Raw genomic sequence first — 27,290 nt, 5'->3', positions numbered from 1 at the left:
TGATGATTGTGGTTTGTAGTAATGATGTTTGATGTTTATAGTTTTTGATATTTGCGGTTGATTGCTGTGGTTGGTTATATTGGTAGTTGATGGATGTTATTGGTTGTAGTTGCGTTTGTTGGTGGTAGTGGCTGCTGATAGTTGTTGGTGGTAGTGGTGGTATTGGTGGTTGATGGTAGTGCTTGTTGAGGATTGTAGTAGTTATTTGATGGTTGTAGTTGGTGATAATAGTAGTTGATGGTTGTAGTTTTGTTTAGTGGTGGCTTTTAGGTACTTTTTATTAAAGAAGTTGTTGGTTGTTCTTGTAGTTGATGGTTGTGGTTGTGGTAGTGATGATTGATGGTTGTGGTTTATGGCAGTTGTGGTTAATTGTTGTATTTGGTGGCAGTGGAGGTTGATGGTTGTGTTTGGCATTAGTGGTTGTTGATGATTGTGATGGTTGATGACTTTAGTTGGTGGTTGTTGTGGTTGTGGTTTATGGTAATGGTGGCTATTCACTGTGATTGGTGGAAGTGGTGGTTGATAGTTGTGGTTTGAGACAGTGGGTGTTTAAGGCTGTGGTGGTTGATGTTTTTTGGGTGGTGGTAGTAGTAGTAGTTGAAGGTTTTGGTTGGTCGTAATGGTGGTTGATGGTTGAAGATGGTAGTTGTTGTAGTGGAAGCTGGTGGTTGTGGTGGTTGATGGTTGATGTTAGAGGTAGTGGTTGTTGATGGTTGAGGATGATGGTAGTAATGTGTTACGAACCAGGTATTTACTTGATTGCTCACTATGTTAATGTATGTATAATTATACATTCCTCCCACCTCATTTTTTCTAAACATTACAAAATTACCATATCCTGTTTTCAGCGCAGTCGTAGTATGTTATAATATATTAATCTGTTGATGTGTGTTCTGTTATGCCATTGTATTCCCTTATTGTATTGTCTGGTATGCGAGGTGGTCAGTGGTGTGCGGCTATAAGATCAGTCCCGTATTAGACGTTGATGTGGGCGTCACGGTTACCAGTTTTCCTTTCCTTTTCGATAACTATTGTTATCCTTATGAGAACGTAATTATTTGATTTCTTATTCCAGCATGAATAAGATATGATATACTTGTGTTTAGAAATGTTTGGGAGTGATTATCTATGTATGGAAGTACTAACTTAGTTGTACTCACCTAGTTGTGCTTGTGAGGGTTGATTCTTGGCTCTTTAGTCCCGCCTCTCAACTGTCAATCAACTGGTGTACAGATTCCTGAGCCTACTGGGCTCTATCATATCTAGATTTGAAACTGTGTATGGAGTCTGCATCCTCCACATCACTGCTTAATGCATTACATTTGTTAACTACTCTGACACTGAAAAAAATGTTCTAATGTCTCTGTGGCTCATTTGGGTACTACGTTTCCACCTGTGTGCCCTTGTTCGTGTTCCACCCGTGCTAAAGAGTTTGTCTTTGTCCACCTTGTCAATTCCTCTGAGAATTTTGTTGGTGATTATCATGTCTCCCCTTACTATTCTGTTTTCCAGGGACGAGCGGTTATGTTCCCCTAGCCTTTCCTTGTAACTCATACCTTTCTGTTCTTGGACTAGTGTGTTGCCATACTTCTGAATCTTCTTTAAACTTCTACTGTGTTTAACTAGGTATGTACTCCAGACTGGAGCTGCATATTCCAGGATTGGTCTGACATAAGTGGTATACAAGGTCCTGAACGATTCCTTACACAAGTTTCTAAAGGCAGTTCTTATGTTGGTCAATCTAGCATATGACGCTGATGATATCCTTTTGATGTGGGCTTCTTGTGACAGGTTCGGTTTGATATCAACCCCCAAATCTTTCTCTCTATTTGACTCTTGCAGGATATCACCTCATTGATGGTACCTTGTGTTCAGCCTTCTGCTCTCTTTACCTAATTTAATTACTTTACACTTTCCTGAATTGAACTTTTGTAACCATTTTTTAGACCATTCCACCAGTTTGTCCAGGTTAACATGTAGTCTCTGATCTGTCTTGATTCGTCTCAAAATTTTTGCATCTTCAGCAAACATTGAGAGAAATGAGTCTATACCCTCCGGAAGATCGTTTACATATATTAAAAACAGGATGGGTCCAAGTACTGAGGCCTATGGGACTCTGCTGGTGATATCTTGTCACTCTGATGTCTTCCCATCCCCCCTCCCAGTTACTCGCTGTTTCATGTTGCTTAGATACTCCCTTATCTATTGGAGCTCCTTACCTTTTACTCAGGCCTGCTGTTCCAACTTTTGTAACAGTCTTTTATGGGGTACTGTGTCAGAGGCTTTCTGGCAGTCCAAGAAAATGCAGTCGGCTCACCCTTCTTGCCTAATTTTTGATGCTTGGTTACAGAATTCAATTAAACTTGTGAGGCACGATTTACATCTCTGAACCCATGCTGGTGTTGTGTTACAAAACTATATCCTTCCAGATGCTCTACGAGCCTTTTCCTCGCGATCTTCTCCATCAACTAGTAAATAGTATACAAGTTAGGGAAACTGGCCTGTAGTTCAGTGCCTCAAGGTCCGTGGAACGCGACGGTAGCATGAACCTGAGGGGACATGACCCTGGGGTTATTAATCTCTGTTGCTCTGGATGCCAGGATCACGTTAGCTCAGAGCAAAGATGGGACATTGACAGCATTCACCAGGCTGGACAGCCTGGGTTTTGTTTGCGGTCATGAAGGATCTATGACCTAGCAACCATGGGAGACAAAGACAGAAGAAAAGTGATGCGGCGAGAGAAACATTGTGTGTGATCATTGTAAGCCCTTATGTGGCCAGAACAGGGCAGGATGCACATTTTTGTTTATGAAGACGTTACTAAGGATGAAGAACATTAGATTTATGTGTTGTGTAAATATTTATGACAAGTGTCATATTTGTTTAGTGCCAGAATTCTGGTCCATATTAGTTGTATGGTTATGTATGTATTTATATGCCAGCAGTTTAGATATGTGTAATGTAGGGTATGAGTCAAGAAATATTACAGATTATGTTACCCATGATATGATGCGTATTTAATGCATATGATATAGTGGTAATTGTGATTCATGTCGGGGAGTTTTTAAATTATCTCATCATATGTATTGTGAACTTGCAATATGAATTTTTAGTTGTACATATATGGTGGATGCCTCCCCCAAGTCCTTGTGCTAATGAAACCATTGCATTTATGAATATGGGGACACGCGTTTTTATGGAGGGGAGTGGTGTTGTAATCCACAAGTTAGGAGTGAACTACACTGTTCAAAATGCCGTTGTTATGTTGGCCATCCTACCATTTCCTGCTGATGATATCCTCTTGATGTGGGCTTCAGGGGACAGCTTTGGCCTGATATCAGCCAGGTCCTTTTCCCTCCATGCTTCTTGAAGGATTTCATTTCCAAAATTTAATTTTATATCTGTACCGTCTGGAAGATCATTTACGTATATCAGAAAGAGGATTGGTCTAAGTACAGAACCCTGTGGAACTCCGCTGGTAACATCATGCCCCTCTGAGGACACTTCCCTCACAGTAACCCTCTGCTTCCTATTGCTTAGGTACTCTTATCCACTTTAACATGCTAGTAGTTACTCCAAGATACATACCAGCCTCTTATGGGGCACCGATGTTGGTGGAGTGTCACGAAGTCCCTTCTCTCTAGATGCGTTACTTTATTCTCTCAGTCGTCTCCATCACTTTGCATGTATTCAAGTTAGGGACACTAGCCTGTTCAGTTCAGAGCCTCTTACCTGTCGACCTTTTTGTATATTGGGACTATATTAGCTGTCTTCAATATTTCTGGTAGGTCTCCAGTGACTTAGTATGCACCATGGAGAGTGACAAGCAAAGTGCTTCTGCACACTTCTCTTAGCCAAGTTAGGCCAGGTCAGCCCAATTCAACCCAAGCCAAGCCAGCCAAGCTCTGTCGTCGTTCCTCAGTCAACAACAAAGTTCATATGTATATAAGAGATTAATAAAAATTACAACCATGTTACAGGTGACGTGCATCTGAAGATTTAAAATAAAAAAAACAGTCAATTATCAAATAAAAAATATGAAAGTAATATATATATATATATATATATATATATATATATATATATATATATATATATATATATATATATATATATATATATATATATATATATATATTACTACATTTTTATTTCAAATAAAAAGATTAGTTTTATATTATTGTATTTTCTTTAAATTGGTTCAATATGTTGGCCCTGTATGGGACCTGGTAATTACCAACGTGCAAGTACAGGATTACAGCTACAGTCGTAGTGTCCTATCTTTCCAGCATTCTCTGTGTTACGGCCACACAGGTATACAGAGAATGACAGAGAGGTGTGTGAGGAACTCAACAAGAGGTTCCAGGAGGTCTTCACAATAGAACAAGGTGAAGTCACTGTGCTAGGAGAAAGGGAGGTAAACCAGATGGCCTTTAAAGAGTTCGAAATTACGAGAGAGGAGGTCAAGAGATACCTGCTGGATCTGGATGATAGAAAGGCTGTTGGTCCAGATGGGATCTCACCATGGGTACTGAAAGAGTGTGCAGAGGCACTTTGCTTGCCACTCTCCATAGTGTATAGTAAGTCACTGGAGACGGGAGACCTACCAGAAATATGGAAGACGGCGAATGTGGTCCCAATCTACAAAAAGGGCGACAGACAAGAGGCACTGAACTACAGGCCAGTGTCCTTGACTTGTATACCATGCAAGGTGATGGAGAAGATCGTGAGAAAAAACCTGGTAACACATCTGGAGAGAAGGGACTACGTGACAAATTGCCAACATGGGTTCAGGGAGGGTAAATCATGCCTTACAGGCTTGATAGAATTCTATGAACAGGTGACAAAGATTAAGCAAGAAAGAGAGGGCTGGGCGGACTGTATTTTCTTGGATTGTCGGAAAGCCTTTGACACAGTACCACATAAGAGGCTGGTACAAAAGCTGGAGAGACAGGAAGGTGTAGCTGGTAAGGTGCTCCAGTGGATAAGGGAGTATCTAAGCAGTAGGAAGCAGAGAGTTACGGTGAGGGGTGAAACCTCCGATTGCCGTGAAGTCACCAGTGGAGTCCCACAGGGCTCTGTACTCGGTCCTATCTTGTTTCTGATATATGTAAATGATCTCCCGGAGGGTATCGATTCATTTCTCTCAATGTTTGCGGACGATGCTAAAATTATGAGAAGGATTAAAACAGAAGAGGACTGTTTGAGGCTTCAAGAAGACCTAGACAAGCTGAAGGAATGGTCGAACAAATGGTTGTTAGAGTTTAACCCAACCAAATGTAATGTAATGAAGATAGGTGTAGGGAGCAGGAGGCCAGATACAAGGTATCATCTGGGAGAGGAAATTCTTCAGGAGTCAGAGAAGGAAAAAGACTTGGGGGTTGATATCACACCAGACCTGTCTCCTGCAGCACATATCAAGCGGATAACATCAGCGGCATATGCCAGGCTGGCCAACATACGAACGGCATTCAGAAACTTGTGTAAAGAATCATTCAGAACTTTGTATACCACATATGTCAGGCCAATCCTGGAGTATGCAGCCCCAGCATGGAGTTCATATCTAGTCAAGGATAAGACTAAACTGGAAAGGTTCAAAGGTTTGCCACCAGACTAGTACCCGAGCTGAGAGGTATGAGCTACAAGGAGAGACTACGGGAATTAAACCTCACTTCGCTGGAAGACAGAAGAGTTAGGGGGGACATGATCACCACATCCAAGATTCTGAAGGGAATTGATAGGGTAGATAAAGACAGGCTATTTAACACAAAGGGCACACGCACTAAGGGACACAGGTGGAAACTGAGTGGCCAAATGAGCCACAGAGATATTAGATAGAACTTTTTTAGTGTCAGAGTGGTTGACAAATGGAATGCATTAGGAAGTGATGTAGTGGAGGCTGACTCCATACACAGTTTCAAATGTAGATATGACAGAGCCCGATAGGCTCAGGAATCTGTACACCTGTTGATTGACGGTTGAGAGGCGGGACCAAAGAGCCAGAGTTCAACACCCTCAAACACAACCAGGTGAGTACAACTAGGTGAGTACAATAGGTCGCAACCGGGTACTTTTCTGGTAGTACTAAAGTTCTGGTTTCCGGCCCCAAGTTAGTAGTGGCTTTCGAGGAGTGAGCTCGGTAATACAAGTAAAACAAAAAGGGGGGGTTCATTAAATACTACACTTCATTGATTATCCGTATATTCACATATGTAATTAATTTCCCATCACCTTATGTACATAGTCCCAACAGAAATATTTCTACACTTGATATGTACAAAAGTGTCTCTCATGGAACTCTACGCGTTCTTCGATGCAGTCTTGTAAGCTACCGTGTTTCCTCATCCATAGTACTATCCTCAACCGGTACTTGGAAACAATAATGAGTCTACCCTGGCCACGGGCCAGCCAAACCACAGTCTCACTAAGTGCTTCCTCGTGAATGCCCACAATCGCAGTCCAGCCTGGTGCTGGCAGATACCATCAGCCTCGTGCTGCTGGGCCACTTCACGTGCAAATACTAGGGTAGCGAGCCCTAGGCAGGAGCTTCTTGTAACTAGCTGGTTACTCTCCTCTTCAGCATCTTAGTCAGTCGTCTCTTCTTTTAGCCAGCCCCGGGTACGGTGAATCCCGTCACTGCCACTTCACAGGCAGACAGTAGAACACTTCACAGTTCTTCTCCGGCGGCGGCTCACTGCTTCCGTAAAGCAGACTGGTGTAGAGAGTCCTTGGCTGCCCTGGGTAGACTGCCTGTCCTCGTATCACAGCAGCCCTATGTCAACTCTGTGGATACAGGCACATCAGAACACTGGGACACTAGGAAACAATACTTACGTACATAGACATACCACTCTTCCTTCAATATATGGCGCTGATTTTCTAAGCACCACCTCACTAGAGCTCAGCACCAGCTACGAGCTGACTAGGACAGGAATCTAGCATTTTTGGCTAGTATAGTCCTGTCACTACTAGATGGCGTCGTCCATGTTGTGGGGGTTTTGGGAGCGGACTCACAGATGGCGTTGATGTTGCTGCTCCGTACTTCGACGGGAAAGTCGGGTTCGTAACACTCTGTCATATAACGCTTTGAAACTACAGTACTGACAAGTTTGACCCCTACAATCTACTCACTTATTCCAACTGTCTGCCACTGTTTGCAGAAGGGATTTTTCATATATATCTTCGGCAGCTGTGTTTAGTATTTTTAAATTTATAACCTCTTGTTCCTGAAGTTCCAATTTTCAAGAATTATTTTCTTTCGATTTGGACGATTCCACTTACTATTTTGACTATATTAATCATATTGTCTCTTTTTCATCTAGTTTTGGCCTAGTTAATGCCTTTAATCTCTCCTCGTTGCAATTGTCTTTCAGTTTCAGAGGGCATTTGTTTAATTTATTTCTGCACCTTTTCTAACTTTTTGATGTGTTCTTAAGATACTGGCACAATACAACCAATAAATATTTCAGCTTCGGTCTCACAAAGGTATTGAATTATTTTTTTTAGTATTTCTCCATCAATGCATTTAAAAGAAATTCTGAAATAGGAAAGTGTAGCATAGGCTTCTCGCACATGTTTCCTTAGATGATCCTCAGGTGATTTCTGAGGACTTATGGAAGTACATAGCATTAATTTCTAAGGTTTCTACTTAGAACCACTCGTAGTTCTCTTTCTTTATAAATAGTATTAAGTGTTTTTACCCTCATCACAATTTATGCAAATTTCTTTTTATATATTTTATGTTTTACTGAAACACTTTGCGTAATAGTGGTTTCATAAGTATAAATATCTCCTGTCCCTACCATTGTCCATTACTCTCATGTTCTTTGTACACACATTCTTCTAAAACAAATTATTAACTCATTTTTAATTTACATAAATGACCTCAATTGTTATTGGTAATTTAATAAATTTTATTGTATTTTCAGGCTGTCTGTAAGTTAGTTGCATTGTGAAGCAGGCTGACGGCTGGACTGTGACGAGGCTGCCATCTGATCTGTGAAGCAGGGTGGAGGCCACCTGACTCCATCATCTGATTGCATTTATATTTACAGTGTGCTGTACATGTGATTGCAATCAATTTCACAGCAATCAGTAACTTGAACTTGGGAAACCATAATTTTTGAAACCTAATAAAAATATTTTAATTGGACAGAATGAATTATTATAATATTTGAATAAGGAAAAAATAATGAAACATAAATTGAAAACTGTCAAGAACTAAATTCAATTCCCCAATATTTGTATCTTTATCTCCAACCCTGATTATTTTAATGATATGAGAGCACATCATTATTCAATAATAAGAAACACTGAATATTTTTATTTTTCATATAAAAATACCTTATCACTGGTCACTCCTACTTTTACAGAAAAATAAATTTAATTGTCAGGAAATATAAATGGAGAATGATTGATATAAATAAAGGTGTAGCAGGTCTAAAGAGTTGGATAAAACATCTATCCAGCGACAACCACAATTTTCCAACTGGAGCTTTCAACCTCTCCTTTGGTATTACTGAGTTTTGAGTTTTGAGATATTTGATGATCCATGTACCAGTTATATAAATTGCAAAAACCATTTAAACATGGAAATAACATTTCTTATACTTACTTTACAGACAGAATGATTAATTATTTAAATTATGTAACTTAAGAGATAAGAAAGTTTGGTATCCTTATTTATTTATTATTATTTATTTATATACAAGAAGGTACATTGGGTTTATGAGAGTACATAGCATTGATGTTTTAACATTCTTGTAAAGCCACTAGCACGCATAGTGTTTCGGGTAGGTCCTTAATCTAACAGATAATTTAAAGTAGGTAATTTAATAGTAAAATTAAAAAAAAAAATTTACTGGGACATTGTAAGAAAATTTTACAAAGATCAGTAAGTTCATTAAAGTAAGATTTGAGGGTTATCAAGAAGTACATTGCACCATAATTTTAGGATTATTTCAAAGTATAATGCAGTAAAACATGCATTCAATATAACAACCATGGTATAAGGTGATAGCAATGATTACAATGGTAAAGTTGTATGACTTAGGTACATATATTGGGGCTTAGGTACATATATTTCGGGGGTGGATGGGTTTGCACTAAATACAGTGCGAGTTTAAAGCACTGGGTAGGAAACTATGAAGATTAAATTAGGCACTTTTGAGTTTTATTTTTGAATAAGGAGAAAGTTGGACAACATTCAAATTCGTTAGGTACATAGACAAAGGTCTCTTTATTTACATAGTGTTTACACAGATTAAGTTTGACTCTGGAGATATCAAAGATATATTTATTTCTAGTGTGGTGATTATGGGATCTATTACATTTGTCTTGGAAGAGTTTTAGAACAGGGTTTGCATTTAAGAACATGGATTTGTAAATGTAAACAGCACAAGAGAATCTGTGGAGTAAGTTTGTGTGTAGCATGTTTAGGGATTTTAATGGGGGGCTGAGTGTTGTCTGAAAGCAAATTTTGTTATTGTTCTGATAGCCGATTTTTGTTGGGGTGATGATGGACTTGAGGTAGTTTGCAGTGGTTAAATCCCATGCACAGATACCATATGCAAGATAGGGGTACATTAGCGCATATTATAGTGAGAGGAGAGCAGAGTTTGGAACATAATATCTTTTTTTAGAGAGTATACCAACCATTTTTTAGACTTTCTTGGTTATGTGTTGTATGTGGGTGCTGAAGTTGAGTCTCTTGCCTAAGTAAGGCCAAGGAGCTTTCCATCTTTTTTATTGCTGATGTTAACATTGTTTATCTGAAGCTGAATTGCATTTGCTGATTTGCTTCCAAATAAGATGTAGTAGGTCTTTTCTATGTTTAGTGTAAGTGTGTTGCTTAACATCCATAAGTAGATTTTTTTTTTGAGATATATACAAAAGTTGTTACATTCTTGTACAGCCACTAGTACGCATAGCGTTTCGGGCAGGTCCCTGGAATACGATCCTCGTCGCGAAGAATCGTTGTTACAATCAAGTACACATTTTACTACTGAGTTAAACAGAGGCTACAGTTAAGGATTTGCGCCCAGTAAATCCTCCCCGGCCAGGATACGAACCCATGACAAAGCGCTCGCGGAACGCCAGGCGAGTGTCTTACCACTACACCACGGAGACTATGGTGCCATTATTTACAATTCATTATTTACAACATTATTTAATATATGTGGGTTGCGGTCTGAGTATGAGGGTAGTATCGTCAGCAAATAATATAGGTTTAAGAATGTTAGAGACATTAGGCTGATCATTGATGTATAAAATAAATAGAAGAGGTCCTAGGATGATGCACTGTGGCACTCCTATGGTTAATGGTAGAGTGGGAGAGGTTATATCATTGATGGCTTCATATTGGTGTCTGTCACTAAGATAGGATCAAATATAGTTCAGGGAAGGGCCTTGGATTCCATAATGGTGAAGTTTAAGTGAGAGGTAGTTATGGCTAACAGTATCAAAGGCCTTTCTCAGGTCCAATTGGCGGAACGCCGCCAATCGTTTAGCTGCTCTCAGCCCGCAAGCTCTCAGCCTGCTAACAGGAGTCAGCAGTCGTCTGTTCTTGTATTCACGTATGTATGTGTAAAACAAAACAAAACAAACTTTGGGCAATACAAGGCAATAATGCTACAGAAATCAACAAAAAACAATTAATAATAGAAAACTGGACAAAATATGTAGTGCACTTTGTGCACACTAGACATAAATATCTCATTGATATCCATGTAATCAGACTATCCATTTTGCCTAAAACGCTTTGTGTGAGTTTTGCTTCATTAGTATGTGTAACTCCTGTCCCTACAATTGTACATTACTCTTGTGTTTTATATATACCAACATTTTTTTAATAAAGAATGTTATTATTATTATTATACTTAATTTGTGCCAACACTCTTTGCAAATGAATGGACCCACTCAATTAAACTCACTCCCTAATGAATTGTAAACAACTATGAACAATTATATAAATAATCTTCCAGAAGAAATACAGAATTATATGAACGTGTTTGCTGATGATGCTAAGCTATTGTGGAAGATAAAAACTTCTGGGATAATTAAGGTTACTTTTGACTATAAGGAATAGATAGTAATGGTTCAATTGTATAAATCTCTGGTGCCATAATCTCATGATGCCATAATTCCATAATCACTTAGATTACCGAATCCAAGCATGGAAACCTCATTTTCAGAAATACATAGCTGTTCTGGATACGGTGCAACACTGAGCAACAAAGTTCATTCCAGAGCTAATTCATCTCTCGTATCTGGCACGCTTGAAGGCCACAGGGTTAACAACACTGCAAACCAGGCATGACAGGTCGGATGTCATTGAGACTTAAGAAACTAAACAAGTTAGAGGATGTTGATCCGGATATTTTCTTCTGAAAGTCAGATGTAACACAAAGTAGGGGCAACGGTAACAAGCTTAACAAGCTACAATGTAGGACTGAGAAAAGGAGATGGTTTTTCACCCACAGGGTTATTAACCCATGGAACCGTCTATATGTTGAAGCCGTAAATGTCAAAACTCTGTTAACATTTAAAGTACAGCTGGAAAAGATCATCAAGACAAATGGGGGACTTTCGACAAACCGTCGGCTTCCTGTCCTCATCGCGGTCACTAGTATTAGTGGCTCTCAGGTAAACTTAGGTATATTTGCAAGCACACTGAACCTCTTCAAACATTATGGACACTTTTGAGATATAATATCTATATGCTATAAGATGGGCTGTATAATTTTATAACAATCTATAAATCTTGTGCTACACTCAAAACGTCTTTAATTTGTATGTACCATTCTGATAAGAGCAGTCTGTGTAAAGATTTTCCTTTAGGTCGACTGCCAAATTGGCTCTGTTGGGTGACGCATCATGGTGAAACATCAATGTTGACCGTTGGGCAATATTGACAAGTACTGTCTCTAACATGAGTAACTTACATATGTAGCGAGCTATTTAGTAATAGTTATGTGTGCAGGATAACTGTACACAATATTAATAATCCTCAAATTATGCTGCAATGTACCTGTTGACAATCCTCAAATTTTGCTACAATATGCCTATTAATTTTTTCAAATTTATTTACAATATACATGTTAATATTCTTAACATTTTGTAACAAATTACCTAATTACTTATCAGATTAAGGACCTGCACGAAACGGTACGCATGATAGTGGCTTTGCAAGAATGTTAAACTTCAATACTCTCTTGTCTTTATAAATAAAAATGGAAATGTTCGTTTCTTCAAAATCGCTAATCTCCGAAAGTTCTTCACCGATTGGTTTGAAATTTTCACACAACATTCCATTTGCATACGAGCGGGTTTTTATATACATACTATATCGATATCACGTCTGTGACAAAAAAAAATTTTTGTCAAATTTTTTTTCATGAAAAACTATGTTTTTCATGTGAGGGAAATCTTCGAAACCTCTTTACCAATTACTTTGAAATTTTGATACAACGTTGCACTGGAATAGGCGAGTGTTTTTATAAATCTACTATATACATGCTTCACCTGTGACAGGAAAGAAACATGCTTTTTTTGAAAAACAGTGCCATCTGTAGGACGTAGGAGCAGTATACGCTTTAATCTCCGAAAGTTCTTCACTGAATGATTTTAAATTTTGACACAACGCTCCATTCGAAGACGTATATGTTTTTATATACCAACTATTTAGATTACTCTCCTGTGACAGGAAAAAACATGCTTCTTTTAAAACAGCGCCATCTGTTGCACATAAGACCAACACAAGCTATTCAAAATATGTTACGATTCCATTTCAATGTTTCCGATTGCATTGATAAATTGAATTTTCATATATTTTGATTTATTTTAATTTTGATTTAATTATTTTGTGTTACATTGCATTGGAATTGAGCTGTGTTGTTTATCATACCGTTCATTTCGTGGGTATAGATTATTTGTTTCTTTTTTTTTATCTGTTCTTATTATTTTTCCGTGCAATTGGTGGTAAAATTGAGCTGAGTCGATTGATCTGCATTTGAATTTAAATATTTCGTTAGTGTTTTTTTGTTTTTGTTTTGAAAACACGAAAATGGACAACACGTTTATTTCACAGCTGCAAATGTGCAACAAACAGCTGTGAATCCACCGGCTACAGCGTTAACAGTTTTTTCACGTTATGTCAAAATGATGTATTTGCGAAAACAATGCTATATTCAGGAACTGACTACGTATTACACATGAAATGCCAATAGCACATAATTTGAACAACGCAAACGAGGAGAGCGAGTCGATGGACAACTAGCATATTCAAATAAACTACGATAGGTAGACTGTACACCGTGCATCCTAATCAGGATGAATGCTTCTTTCTTTGCATTCTGTTGATAAATGTACTCGATCCAACTTCTTTCCAGCAATTGAGATTTGTCAATGGAATAACACATGCCACTTCTCGTAGTGCATGTCAAACTCTGAATTTATTGGAGAACGACCGGCACTGGGATGTATGCATTATTGACGAGTCCAACACGTCAAATCTAAATAAAATTCGTGCATTGTTTGCAATCATATTGACCACTGGCTCTCTGTTATCTCCAACAGAATTATGGGAGAAATACAAATCGCACATGGCTGAAGATATTATCCGTCGAATATGCATGGAAAATTCAAATATGAACATGGATTTTACAGCAAAAATCTACAACCAAGCGTTCATAATGATTGAAGACTTGTGCTTAGAAATCGCGAACAAATTTCTCAATCAATTGGAAATGCCATCACAGAGTCGATCTACTGCTGCTTCGTTCGATGTAGAATTGCGTTGTGAACAAAATTACAACACGGGTGCTCTGTTGTCGTATGTTTAATCAAATATTCCTAGGCTAACGCTTGAGCGAAAAGGCATTAACAATCAAATAATTCAAACTGTCAATAACGGGCTTGGAGAAATCTTAGATGCGCCGGGAGGAACTGTAAAACACTACTAATTTGATTGATTCGGGCAGCATTTCGATCCCAAAATGGCATAACCTTAGCTCTTGCATCATCCGAAATTGCTGCGACAATGCTACCAGGTGGAAGAGCTGCTACTTCGGCTTTAAAATCGCCATTAAACATGCAATTCATTGAAACTCCCACGTGCAACATTTCCAAAGCATCCGGCATGAGAAAAGTATTGCAGAAATGCAGACTTATTGTTTGGAATGAATGCACAATGCCCCACAAAAAATCGCTCGAGGCTCTTGATCGATCATTGCAAGATTTCTGTGGAAACATCAGACCATTTGGGAACGCATTAATATTGCTTGCAGTAGATTTCAGGCAAATATTACTTGTAATTCCTCAATTGACACCAGTGGACGAAATAAATGCTTGCCTGAAATACTCTACTTTGTGGCGCCACGTTCGGACATTTAAATTAACTACAAATATGCGTGTAGTTATGTTGCTACTGAAAAACGATCCATCAGCTGAGATATTCTCACATCAATTTCTGGAAATAGGGAACATAAACGTGCCGGTTGATCTGACCACAGGACGAATTTCATTGCCTCATAACTTCTGCAATTTAATGACGACAAAAGAAAAACTGGTTGAAAAGGTATTTCCCAATATTCAAACCAATTATAAGAATCACGACTGGCTGAGTGAACGAGCTATTCTTGTGGTCAAGAACAAAACGTTTAAGAACTTAACAATATTATTCAATCTAACATTCAAAGCGAGGCAATCACGTACAAGTTCGTCGACACTGTTGTGGAAGAAGATGAAGCAGTTAATTATCCAATTTTTTTTTAATTCACTCGATCTGCCAGGGATACTGTCACACGTACGGCAATTGAAAAGCGGCAAATTTTCAATAAATTGAAAATTATCATGTTGCGAAATATCAAATAACCAAAACTTTGCAACGCCACACGCCTTGCAGTAAAAAAATTATTCAGCGACGTCGTAGAAGCAACAATCTTGACAAGACCTTTCAAAGGTGAAGATGTCCTCATTCCTCACATTACTATGATTCCAACAGATATGTCATTTCAATTTAAGAGATTGTAATTTCCAATTCAATTGGCATTTGCAATCACCCTCAACAAAGCTCAGGGCCAATCTTAAAATTGTGCAGTTTATATCTAGACACGGATTGCTTCTCACATGGACAATTATATGTTGCGTGTTATAGAGTCGACAAACCAGACAATCTCTATATCTCCACAGACAATGGAACAACAAAACCACAATGAATACCCACATGCATTGTGAAATTAAACATATTAGAAACGTACACTTTCTCTTTTCTTTCTTTCCCATTTAACCAGACTGAGCCACAACAACGCGGGGCGGGTACTGCTAGTATATAAATAAATTAATTGGACATGGTTCCATGCTGTGTCTCTTCATATGTGAACACTGACTGAATCTCTTCCAACACTATGGACGTGTAATGTTGGAGGGTTAACGTTGACTGTTTGGCAATGTTTACTACAAGTACAGTCTCTAAACTAAGAAACTTACATATGAAGTGCGCTATTTTCGTAATTGTTAATGTATATCCTACATACCCCGCCCACCCATTGTCATGATGCCATGCTGTGCCTCTTCATATTTTAAAGCCGGGTGAATACTTCTAACACTATGGACTGGTCACGTCACGGTGGAGAGTTATTGTTGGCGGTTAAGCTAGCACGGAGTGTTGTTTCTTAGAGTTAGGCTAGATATGAAAACTTTGCAGTCAACACTGCAGTTTCTTCTTAATTATATTAAGAAGATTATATAATATTATACTTCATAAGTATTCATATTATACTTCTATTATACTTCATAAGTATAATAGAAGCAGTTTTTTGGAAGGTTTTCGGCTTAGGATGACTGCACGAGTTTTGATGTTGGGAGATGTATCACAGTGGAGGACTTTAAATGATTTTTCCTTTCTATTATGATTATTATTAATTCACGATAGTTATCGAGGTTTAATACACGAAAATTACTGTATTAAGACAAAATGCAATTACGAAGGTAAAGTAAGGTAATTATCAAAAGAAGGCACCATACCGGGAAGGCTATCTAGCACCATCAAAGTGCAAAATAACCAGAGGGTGCTAAATATCACCAATAATTCCAATACGATAACAAAAACGCATAAGGCGAACGATATCAAAAGTATCCGATTCACCTAGAATTCTATCGAGGGACAAGTGACCGTGGGGGGCGGTCGGAAAGCAAGACACACGCTCGTCCTGGAAGTCAGGACATTCAACAAGGATATGCACATCTGCAAGAGGGACAACGCAATTTGGACAATAAGGAGCAGGGCGACGCTACATTAAGTGACCGTGGGGGACCGTGGGCGAGAATGGCCAACTCGCAGCCGTGCCAAACCAGTTTTCCCATCGCCGGTTACGGTGGTAGGAGGAAGGCCATAGGGACACACTACGTTTGAGAGTACGCAGCTTCTTACTAACAACAGAGGACCAACAACCCTGTCAACAGGCAAGGATGGAGGAATGAATACCAGGATAAAAGTCGGAATAAGGAATACATTTATGGGAGATGGGACAAAAACAAACCGCACGCTCATTGAAAGAAACACCAATATGACTGGGAACCCAGCAAAACTCTATTGATTTAAATTTACTAGAAATAAGAAACAGCCAATGTTGAATCTCGATGACCACCGGATGGACAGGATTAAAGGACCCTAGAGCTATGAGGGCACTACGAGAGTAAACTACAACCACAAAGGAGGAATAACAATGAGAAAGCAAGAGACGGAGAGCATAGAGAATAGCATAAAGTTCTGCTGTAATGATGCTAGCCTCCGAAGGGAGGTGACACATATAAGTGCGGTCAGGAAAAACAATAGAGTAGCCCACACCGTCCGCAGACTTAGACCCATCGGTGAAGATGGAAATAGAGTGGGAGTGCAAAGAAAAGTGCTCAAGGAAGAGGCTTTTCAGAATCGTAGGAGGGGTAAAGGCTTTAGTGACAAGTCAAGGATGCACAAAACTTCGGAAGGAGGACTCTCCACAGAGGCAAGGAAGGAACAATATGAGGAGAAACACTAGAAATATGAACAGAAAGAGAATCCTGTAAGCAAGATATCCGGACAGAAAGAAGGAGACGATGAAGAGGAACAGGAGCTACAGGAGGAGGAAAAGTTAAAGCACGACAGAGGCGAGAGGAAGGATGTGGTAAGGACCGCGCAAGATAACGAAGACAGTAGCGATCACAGCGGTCCTGAAGAGAGAGAAAACCAGTGTCAACATACAAACTGAGGGCGGGAGTCGAACGAAAGGCACCAGAGCTGAGACCCAATCCAGTATGGTGCAAAGCATCAAGAGGGCGAAGAGTAGAAGGAGAAGCAGAAGAGTATGCAGGGCAACCATAATCGAGTTTAGACAGGACTAGAGAGGAGTGCAAATAGAGGAGCGTGCGCCTATTCGCTCCCCAAGAAGTATGGGACAAAACCTTAAGTAGGTTAAGGGCCTTAGAGCATTCAACTCGGAGGTAAGAGATATGGGCTGACCAAAACAAACGAGTGTCAAAGACTAACCCCAAAAGCTTAGCGGAATCCCTGTTCACAAGGGGACGATCATAAAGCGACAAAGAGGGACGAAGAACGACATGCTTCCGAGTAAAAGTCATAGCACAAATTTTAGATGCAGAGAACTTGAAGCCATGATCAATAGCCCAAGACGACACGGCATCAATCGCAAGTTGAAGCCGCCATTGAAGGAGAGGCGAATCATTACCCAGACAGCAAAGGGTAAGATCATCAACATAAAGAGCGGAGAAGACGCCAGAAGGAAGAGAGGAAAGAAGACCGTTGAGGGCAACTAGAAAAAGAGTAGTGCTTAGAACACTATCCTGGGGTACACCCTGATACCGCCGAAAAAGGGGCAGAGAGAGCAGTACCAAGCCACACACGAAAGGAACGACGAGAGAGGAAGCTCTGGAAGAAAAGAGGGAGATTCCCATGAAGGCCAAAAGAATGAAGTTGAGACAGAATATAATACTGCCTGGTAGTGTCGGAAGCCTTTTCCAGGTCAAAAAGGACGGAACCAACGGAGGTCTTCGCAGCAAAAGCAGTACGAAAATAGACCTCCAAGTTCACCAGGACATCTGTTGTGCTGCGGCACTTGCGAAAACCACATTGAGAAGGGGAGAGGTGGTGATAGTGTTTTAAGAACCACATCAAACGAATGTTAACCATACGTTCAAAGAGCTTGCAGACACAACTCGTGAGGGCAATAGGGCGGAAGTCCTTGGGGGATGACCCGAGTCCCTGGTTTCCGAACAGGGAGGACAACAGCATCGAGCCAGTCTTTAGGGACTGACGACGACTTCCAGACCCAATTGTACAGACCCAGTAAATACTGAGACGTGCACGAAGGGAGATGGCAAAGCATTTCATAATGAATGCCATCGGAGCCCGCTGCTTGTAGAACTGCCAAGGGCTATGGCAGACTGAAGCTCAGAGAGAGAGAAGGGATCATTATAGGGAAGGCGAAGATAAGTATAGAAATTTAAAGGATGAGATTCAAGAATAGGCTTACGAAGAAGGAAGGATTGAGGTAGATGAGAACCAAAACAAACAGATGAAAAATAGGAACCCAATTCGGTCGCGACCTGCAGAGGGTCCGCCACAAGAGTACTATGGAGGCGAAGGACTGGTGAGACATCGGGAATGAACTTACCTGCAATCTTGCGGATAAGCTTCCAGACCAGTGAGAGAGGAGTTTTGGACGTAACAGTAGAGACATAAGACGTCCAGCAAGAACGTTTAGCTGCACGGATGGTCCTTCGGGCCACCGCACTCATCTTCCGAAACAAAAGAAAAGACTCAACCGTCTGCCGGTGGGGATGTCTCTTCCAGGCTGCACGCTTACAGCGGACAGCCCGAGCACAGTCTACATTCCACCAGGGAACGCACTTCCTCGTTCCCCGAGAGGAAGAGCGAGGAATAGAGTGGTTGGCAGAGTCAAAGACAGTGTCATGAAAAAGAAGGAGGGTGAATGGGAGAGGCAGAACAGAAAGGTCGGAAATAGTAGCACAGAGAGTAAAGAGGCGTCAGTCAGTCTCAGCAAACCGCCACCTATTGAAGGAGAGAGGAGGATGAAAAGAAAAAAAAGTAACAAGGATAGGAAAATGGTCACTGCCATGGAGGTCATCAAGGACCCGCCACCCGAAATCTAAGGAAGGGGATGACGAGCACAAAGAAAGATCGAGACAAGAAAGAGAGCGAGTCCGAGAGTCCAAATGAGTGGGCTCACCAAAATTAAGAAGGGACAGGGAAGAAGAGAGGATGAAAGATTCAAGGAGGCGACCCCAGGTGTTTGTCAGCACATCACCCCAAAGTGCATGACGACAATTAAAATCACCCAGCAGGAGCACAGGCTCCGGCAAGGAGTCTAGGAGGTGTTTAAGATCGGGAAGAGAAAGTGGGACAGTGGGGGGCAGACAAATGGAACAAACCGTGTACCATCTACGCACAAAGACACGGGCAGCAGAACAGTGGAGAGGTGAGGAAAAAAGTAAGGGGACAAAGGGAACATCGGAGCGAATAAAGAGAGCAGAAGAATTATGGACCCCAGCTATTGCTGGGGGGGGGGGAGTGGAGAGAAAAGAATAGCCACGGAAGCGACCAGGACGAGCACCAAGCATCGGCTTCTGGAGACAGACACAAAGGGGCGAAAACTGTGAAATGAGAAGTTGGAGGTCAAGGAAATTGCCGTAAACTCCACGAATGTTCCATTGAAGAATAGACATCAGCAAACAGAGAGAGGAGAGCAACAGAGAGCAAAGAAGGAACACAGCACGCTAAAAAAGCACAGGGTCAACGAAGTCAGGGTTAGGGGGCATGGGTAAACTGAGTAAAGAAGGAGGGAAAGAAGCAGGAGGACACACCAGAGGTGGACGAGCAGGGTCTGGAGGAGGAGAAGGGGCAGAAAGAGGGGAGTGCATCTCATCAAGGACAGTAACCGAGATGGAACCGGGGGCTTGGAAACGGTTGTGAGACTGAGGAAGGCGGGAAGGACGAGGAGAGGAAGAGCACACCATGCGACCATAGGAGACGCCAGCGAAAGGGGGGAGATGATGAACTTGGCGCCGAGCCTCAGGAAAAGACACGCGGCCCCGGTGCTTCAAGTTGAGGACAGCCGCCTCAAGTTTGTAACGAATACACATACGGGAGAAGGCAGGGTGGGCCTCACTGCAATTGAGGCAGCGGGCCTGGGTAGAATTGCACTCCAACTTAGAGTGACCCTCACCTCCACACATGGGACAGAGAGAGACAGGACTAGAGCATTTGAGGGCACCATGCCCAAACCTCATGCACTTACCTCAGAGTCGAGGAGATGGAATATACTCCTGAACGGAGCATCTGGCACCAGCAAGAATGACAGAGGGCGGAAGGGTCCTACCATCAAAGGTAATCTTCACAACTCGAAGGGGCAGACTGCGATGACCACGAGGGGGACGAGTAAACGTATCCACCTAGAAGACAGAATGACCCTGGGCCTCGAGGATATGCTTGATATCCTCATGGCAGTCCTTGAGATCCCTAACACCGGTCGCAACATGGTGCGGGAGGAGAACAGTGCCAAAACTGGCATTCAACCGAGCGTTCTTCGAGACCCGAACAGGGGTCTCGCCAAGGCAGGATAAGGCGGCCAAGCGGGTGGCCGCATCCTGAAAAGGAGCAGCAACGACACAGGTACCAAGACGGTTGGGGTTAAAGGTGACAGAGGCATCTACTGAATCTACAAGATGCCTATGAAGGGAAAAATCGTCAGGAGGAGTCGAATCAAAGGGATGGAGGTCAAAGTTCTTAATCCACGTAGCAGGACCAAACAAAGCATGGTATGAATTAGTATGGGAAGGGAGCAACGAGAGCGGCCGTGGCAGGGACTGCAATGAGAACCTTTAGAGAGAGATGGGTCAAAAGGTGCAGTAGTCACAAGAAGAGATGGAGCCGTGCAAGGGGACGAGACGGTCACCACAGCAAGCTTGGGGCTCGACCCAATCACAGAGGAGGGAGGGGAGCAGGGAGGAAGAGTCCAGTCTGGGCCTAAACCGGGTCCTGTAGTGGGGGCTACAGATCTCGGTCTTCCAGGACGGTCCGACTCAGGGGCCTGTTCGCCCACCCCATGAGCCTGGGTAAGAGAAGTCAAGTCATCATCCATGCAGCAAACCAATATCCAAAGAATGGGACCTGGAACCAAGGGATACCACCTACCAGGGAGGCCGAGCACGGGCCAGTGCAGGAAGGATGCGTCGTCCCCAGCGGTGCTCCCCCTTTTCAACAGGAATCCACCATTATCAAAGGCTTTTGTGTAACGCATTATTTACCTGGTAAATTCAATGAGGTTACTCATTGAGTGGCCTCGACGAGGACAGGAAGCTGGAAGCCTTGTCAAAGGTCCCCCCATCTGCCTTGATCTTTTGCAGCTGCATTTTAAAACCCATCATAGTTTTGGTGTTTACCGCTTCAGTGGGTAGGCGATTCCATAGGTTTATTATTTTATAAATATGACTAGAGACTGGATACAGAACATTCATTTATGATCCAAGAGACTTAAATTCAATAAAGTTCATATATCAGCATATACTGAACCGAAAAATTATTATTTTTTTGCATTAATTATTAAAGGAATTGCACCAGTTAGAACTGTTCTATCTAAAAGCTAAGAACTACTATTTGTGACTATTGACTATCGACACTATAGGTACTATCTAAACTGGAGGATGAGTTGTAACATTAGTTAGATGAATATTGTGATAAAAGATGATTGTTGCAGCCTTTGCCATTTTCTGTAATCTTTTTATGACTACCTAATGTATTTATTCATTACTTGAGCTAATGCAAATTAACAACATTTTATGGCTGTTACATTAGAGTTTTTATATATGATGTGGGAATTTCCAACATATTTCCACGGTGGAGAAACACAGGTTAGAGTCCAATGTTTAGGACTGGTGAACACTTTATTGCTCCTCTTCAGAATTGTGGATATATTGCAGATGGTGAGTCGCAATAACGTGGCTGAAGAATGTTTACCAAACCACTCACTAGAATTCTTCGAGTAATCAATTTCACTAGTCAAGAACTTCATCTTCTAATGTGTGGTTTGATCAACATGCACATATTGTTTAAGTTTCATATTGCACTGCTCTGTGTCAGTTCTTTCAGGACAGACTTCCCGTACTGGAGCTGCAGGGGTGGAAGGTCTTTGAGCAACTTCATTTCCTGTAGCTCCAAAGGAACTAATTTCTCTAGTGCCTTGAGCCTAGTGGTCCTCTGCACTTTACTTTCACTATCATCAAGACACACTGGCGACCTGGATGGACCGAGACTATTATGCCCAGAGGCCAGTCTGAGCATGGACCGTCACTGTCCACCAGAAAACCATTACCAGGGAGTAACTGAATTATATTGTAAGGGTTGTTTGCCCCATAGTTATACTCCCTTTAAAATACTGTCCTGAGTGGGGTAGTTGCTGATTTTTTCGTTATGGCTTGGTGCGGGAAATAGTATCAGGGGTTGGGGTTTTTTCAAACTTCATATTGCACTTTACTTTATTTAATAGGGAACAGACACCCCCCACCACTCCCTGGTAAAAAATAAATAATAATTTGGGAGATCGCCCTGTAATCGTTGTATACATATACAATCGTTGTATATGTATGTATCGTCGGAGAGGGATTCAACGTCATATTTATTTGGGAAGAACCTCTAACCTAAAATATATATATAATGTATATAAATAAAAATAGAAATGTTCGTTTGTTCAAAATCGCTAATCTCCGAAAGTTCTTCACCGATTACTTTGAAATTTTTACACAATGTTCCATTCGCATCCAAGCAGTTTATATATACATACTATATAGATGTCACGTCTGTGATGGTAAAAAACATATTTTTTTCTGAAAAACTGTGTTTTTCATGTGAGGGAAATCTTCGAAACCTCCTTACCGTTTGCTTTGAAATTTTGACACAACGTTGCATTTGAATAGGCGCGTCTTTTCATATATCTACTATATACATGCTTCACCTGTGACTGGAAAAAACATGCTTTTTTTTTAAACAGAGCCATCTGTTGGACGTAAGAGCAACACACGCTGTAATCTCCTAAAGTTCTTCACCGATTACTTTGAAATTTTGACACAACGTTGCACTCGAATATGAGCGTCTTTTTATATACCTACATATGCCACCCCTGTGACAGGTAAAAACATGCGTTTTTGAAAACAGCGCCATCTGTTGCACATAATGGCAACATGCAAGCTATACTAAATATTGTCACAAATTCCATTTCAAGGTTTCCAATTGCATTCATAAATTTTATTTTCATAGATGTCGATTTATTTAATTTTTTATTGAATTATTTTGTGTGACATTGTGTTGGAATTGAGCTGTGTTGTTTACCCTACCATTCATTTCGTAAGTATAAGTATAGATGCCACACCTCTGACAGGCAAAACTATGCTTTTCTTGAAAAACAGCGCCATCTGTTGCATGTACGAGCTACCCACATGCTGTACTACATATGTTGTAATGGTATTGTACACCATAGCTCCTTCCCCTTCCCCCTTCCCCCCTCCTGTGTCCCCTTGTCCTCCCTCCCTTTGGGTCATCCCTTCCATTTGTCATGGTCTGACCCTCGTGGTCATAAACAGTGAGGTCACTTGTTCCCCTCCCTCTCTGTCCATCTGTCCAGAGTCGAATTGGAAATAGTACCTCAGGGCCAAGAAACTTGTGTTCTCAAGTTACACGTGGGTGCCCAGCCGGCGTTTCCACAGGAAAGTCGTTGGTGCCTTCCCAGTTTTTGGAGTTTTCTGTCAAGAGGAATTGACCCTTATGGTCAAGCCTGATCCGGATTGGTTGAAGACATGTAGGCCTGTGGAGGCGGGGCCCCACAGGGTAGTGCCTGTCCATGCCATTGGCCTGGATTCTAGATCACCTAGTTATGTTTAAATCTATTGGCCATAGGCTTGGGATAGGCTGAGTTAAGATTTTGGGCCTAGGAACTAGGGGGTGGAGCCTGTCCCACTGGTAAGCGTTTTTATTAAAGCTTAGTTAGCGTGTTCTGGAGCTTAGTGGGGTACAGGTTCCTTTGACCTGTGGGAGGCAAGCCATCAACATCTTGGCCTCAGTGCGGTTTTAAGGTATTGTGCACTTGATTTCATGTCCTCAGTAGATACCCATTTTGCCTCTTAGGGAATAGAATAGGGTATATGTTCAATTTGATTTTAATTTACATGATTCATAAAATAAATTGTATAATTTGCCCAGTGGTATTCAGTTAATTCCCCTTTGTAATATATTTTTCTATTTTGTCATTTTGTATATGTGGTTAATGTGTTGGCTTGGAAAGTTCCTGTGTTCCCCTCCATCTTATGAATATTAAAGTAGCTCTTGAATTTCCCTTTCAATTCAGTAAGATTACAGTATTAATCCTTTAAGATTCATTTACTTGCCCCTTTGAGTTTCATGATTATTGAGTCCCTTCCTTCCTGGGGAAGCAATAATTTTGACACATTCATTTATGTTTTGGGAAGGTGGTGGCAGTGTTAAATGATTTAAATTATTAGTTATAAATTAATAACCCCTATCCTTGTGGTGTCCTCCTCATTTAATACTCAGCTTATATTCGTGGCAGTCAAGTGAGGAGTCATACTGGACTGTAACAGTGTTAAGCTGGGGTATTGGATGATAGAGCAGAGAGTAGTAAGGAGAAAATATTATAAAAAAAGAAAGGTTGAGCGTTTAGGGTTATTACAATGTTACAATTCCATTTCAATGTTTCTGACTGCATTGATAAATTGAATTTTCATAGATTTTGATTTATTTTCATTTTGATATAATTATTTTGAGTGTATTGCCTTGGAATTGAGCTGTATTGTTTAAATACGGTTCATATCGTGAGTACAGTTTATTTATATTTTCATATTTTCATTTCATTTTTTACCTGTTTTCTTATATTTGATGTTCCCAATTTTCTGAGGGAACATAAGACCATTTGGGAAGGCATCAGACGAGGGAGTGGGGAATGATGGGGATGACGAGGGGACGGAAGTGAGAGATGGTGGGGAGGACAAGGGGACAAGGGAGGGGGTAATGGTGGGGGAAGGACGAGGGGACGGGGGAGTTTGAGAAGGTGGGGACGAGAGGATGCGGGAATGGAGAATGGTTGGAAGGACAAAGGGACAGTGGAGTGGGGGCATGGGGAAAAGGAAGAGGGGATGGTTGAGTGGGGAATGGTGGGGAGGACGAGGGGATGGTGAAGTGGGTAATGGTTGGGAGGACGAGGAGATGGGTGAGGGGGAGGGGGGATTGGTGGGGAGGACTGGGGGACAGGGAAGGTAGCTGTGGCTCAGCAGCACAGGATTCGCTGTCGGCGCCATTGCTAGCTGGCCGCACACGGATTTGTTCCCAGAAAAATTCACGATTCTGAGCACCCATCAGCTCCATTCGTCGCGGTTTTGTGAGGAAGAATACATCAGTACTCCAAGACCCAGACTATATCTTGTTATGGAGGAAACAATTCCGATTTCGTCTACAATTGACAGAGAAACAACGTTGTTGATTACCTGCTGCCCAGCTGACTGGTATTCTGAGCAACAAAGGCGACCCAAACTTTCGTACCGATTTTTTTTTTTTTTTTTTTTTGAGGACCGTATCACTGACCAGGTCACTTAGAATCCTACCCTGAAGGGCGAGGCGATACCCTGCGGGCAGCGCCACAAGGGGGCACTTTAGAAGGTGTACTGAGCCTGACAGGGAAAGGTAGACCAAACAGCTCTTTTAGGTGTTAGGTATCCCTGATTCCACCTGGGGGAATCATTCTACGACCTCCGTTGGAGGGGAATGAATTTCTCCAGGCCTAGGAGTGTCTCAGGCATTAGGTAGGGCAGTGATTCGGTTCTCACTACGTGTAGAGAGTCATGGGGAAGGCTAAGAGAAAGAGGAAATGGAGGCAGCTTTCAGACGAGGAGGGATGATGGACCGATGTGCAGCAGACACCGAAGAAAACTGCTATCGAGGCTTCACCACTTGCTTCTACCAGCAAGACAGCAGACGTAATGGACCTAGAGAGGACAGCATCAGTCACACACCAGCCAGTGTCAGACAATGCTTCTCTGTCCACAACACAGCCACAGGACGACAGTATGAGTCAGGATAGGACACCACCAGTTTCACACCAGCCAGTGTCAGACAATGTACCTCTCTCCACAGCCCAGCGACAGGACAACAGTATGAGACAGGAGAGGACACCACCAGTCTCACACCAGACATCGCCAGACTCTGCACATCTTCCAAAATTTAAGATAATGCAGACAGACCACTTTCCTACAGCATTTGGAGTAGTAACGGCAATGGAAAAAGAACAACCAGAGCTCAAACTTTCCATTACAGTCAACCTCAAAGGAGAAATAATAATGACACCACAAGACCAACAGACTGCAAATTACTTAGAAAAAGTAAGAGTCCTGCAGGGGAAACCTGTATGCTTGGAAAAGCTGGACCCTTCAGAAAGACGCACACGAGTCGTGCTTTTGGGATACCCAATCGACTTTCCCCTGGATCCAGTACTAGAACACAAGCAAATCCTGAATGCTGAACGATGCCGCACAAAAGTAGACAAGGCAGCGACACGTCAGGTTCTGGTGACCGTCATGGGACATGTGCCAGAAACATTCAGTCTTGGAAATTGGGGAACATACCGACAGAGACCATACGTCCCAGAACCCCTGCGCTGCTTCAGGTGTCAGAAATACGGCCACCATCAATCACGCTGCACCGGACAGGAGAGATGCGGAGTATGCAGCCTGAGGCATCCCACCAAAGACTGTATAGCCAAGCACAAGGCAAACCAGACCACAACAGCCAAATGTCCAAATTGTGGAGGCAAACATCATGCCTGGAGCACAACCTGCTCTGCACGGAAAGAAAAAGTGCAGACAGCTCAGGCCAGGATAAACACACAGACCAGCACTACATACACCAACACCAACGTCTGGAACACTCGTGCACAGCCACAACAGACACCCACTCTCACAGAGCAAAATTTTCCCGAATCTATTAATTCCAAATCAGAAAATACACAAAAGTGCTGCAGAAATACAGCAAATGCAAAAGAGCAGAAAACAATTACTTTCGGAATCAACACAACAGATATACAGTTTTACCGAGGCCCAGCTGAAAAACATCGTGAAGATCATGGCAGAGACCATTATCAATTGCCTACAGGTGACGCAGAACGCCTCACAGCAACAGACTCAAGAAATCACTTGTGTGATAATGGACAAGATCGTGC

Source organism: Procambarus clarkii, chromosome 71, assembly GCF_040958095.1.
Source record: "Procambarus clarkii isolate CNS0578487 chromosome 71, FALCON_Pclarkii_2.0, whole genome shotgun sequence".
Classification (NCBI taxonomy): domain Eukaryota; kingdom Metazoa; phylum Arthropoda; class Malacostraca; order Decapoda; family Cambaridae; genus Procambarus; species Procambarus clarkii.
This window is presented reverse-complemented; position numbering follows the sequence as displayed.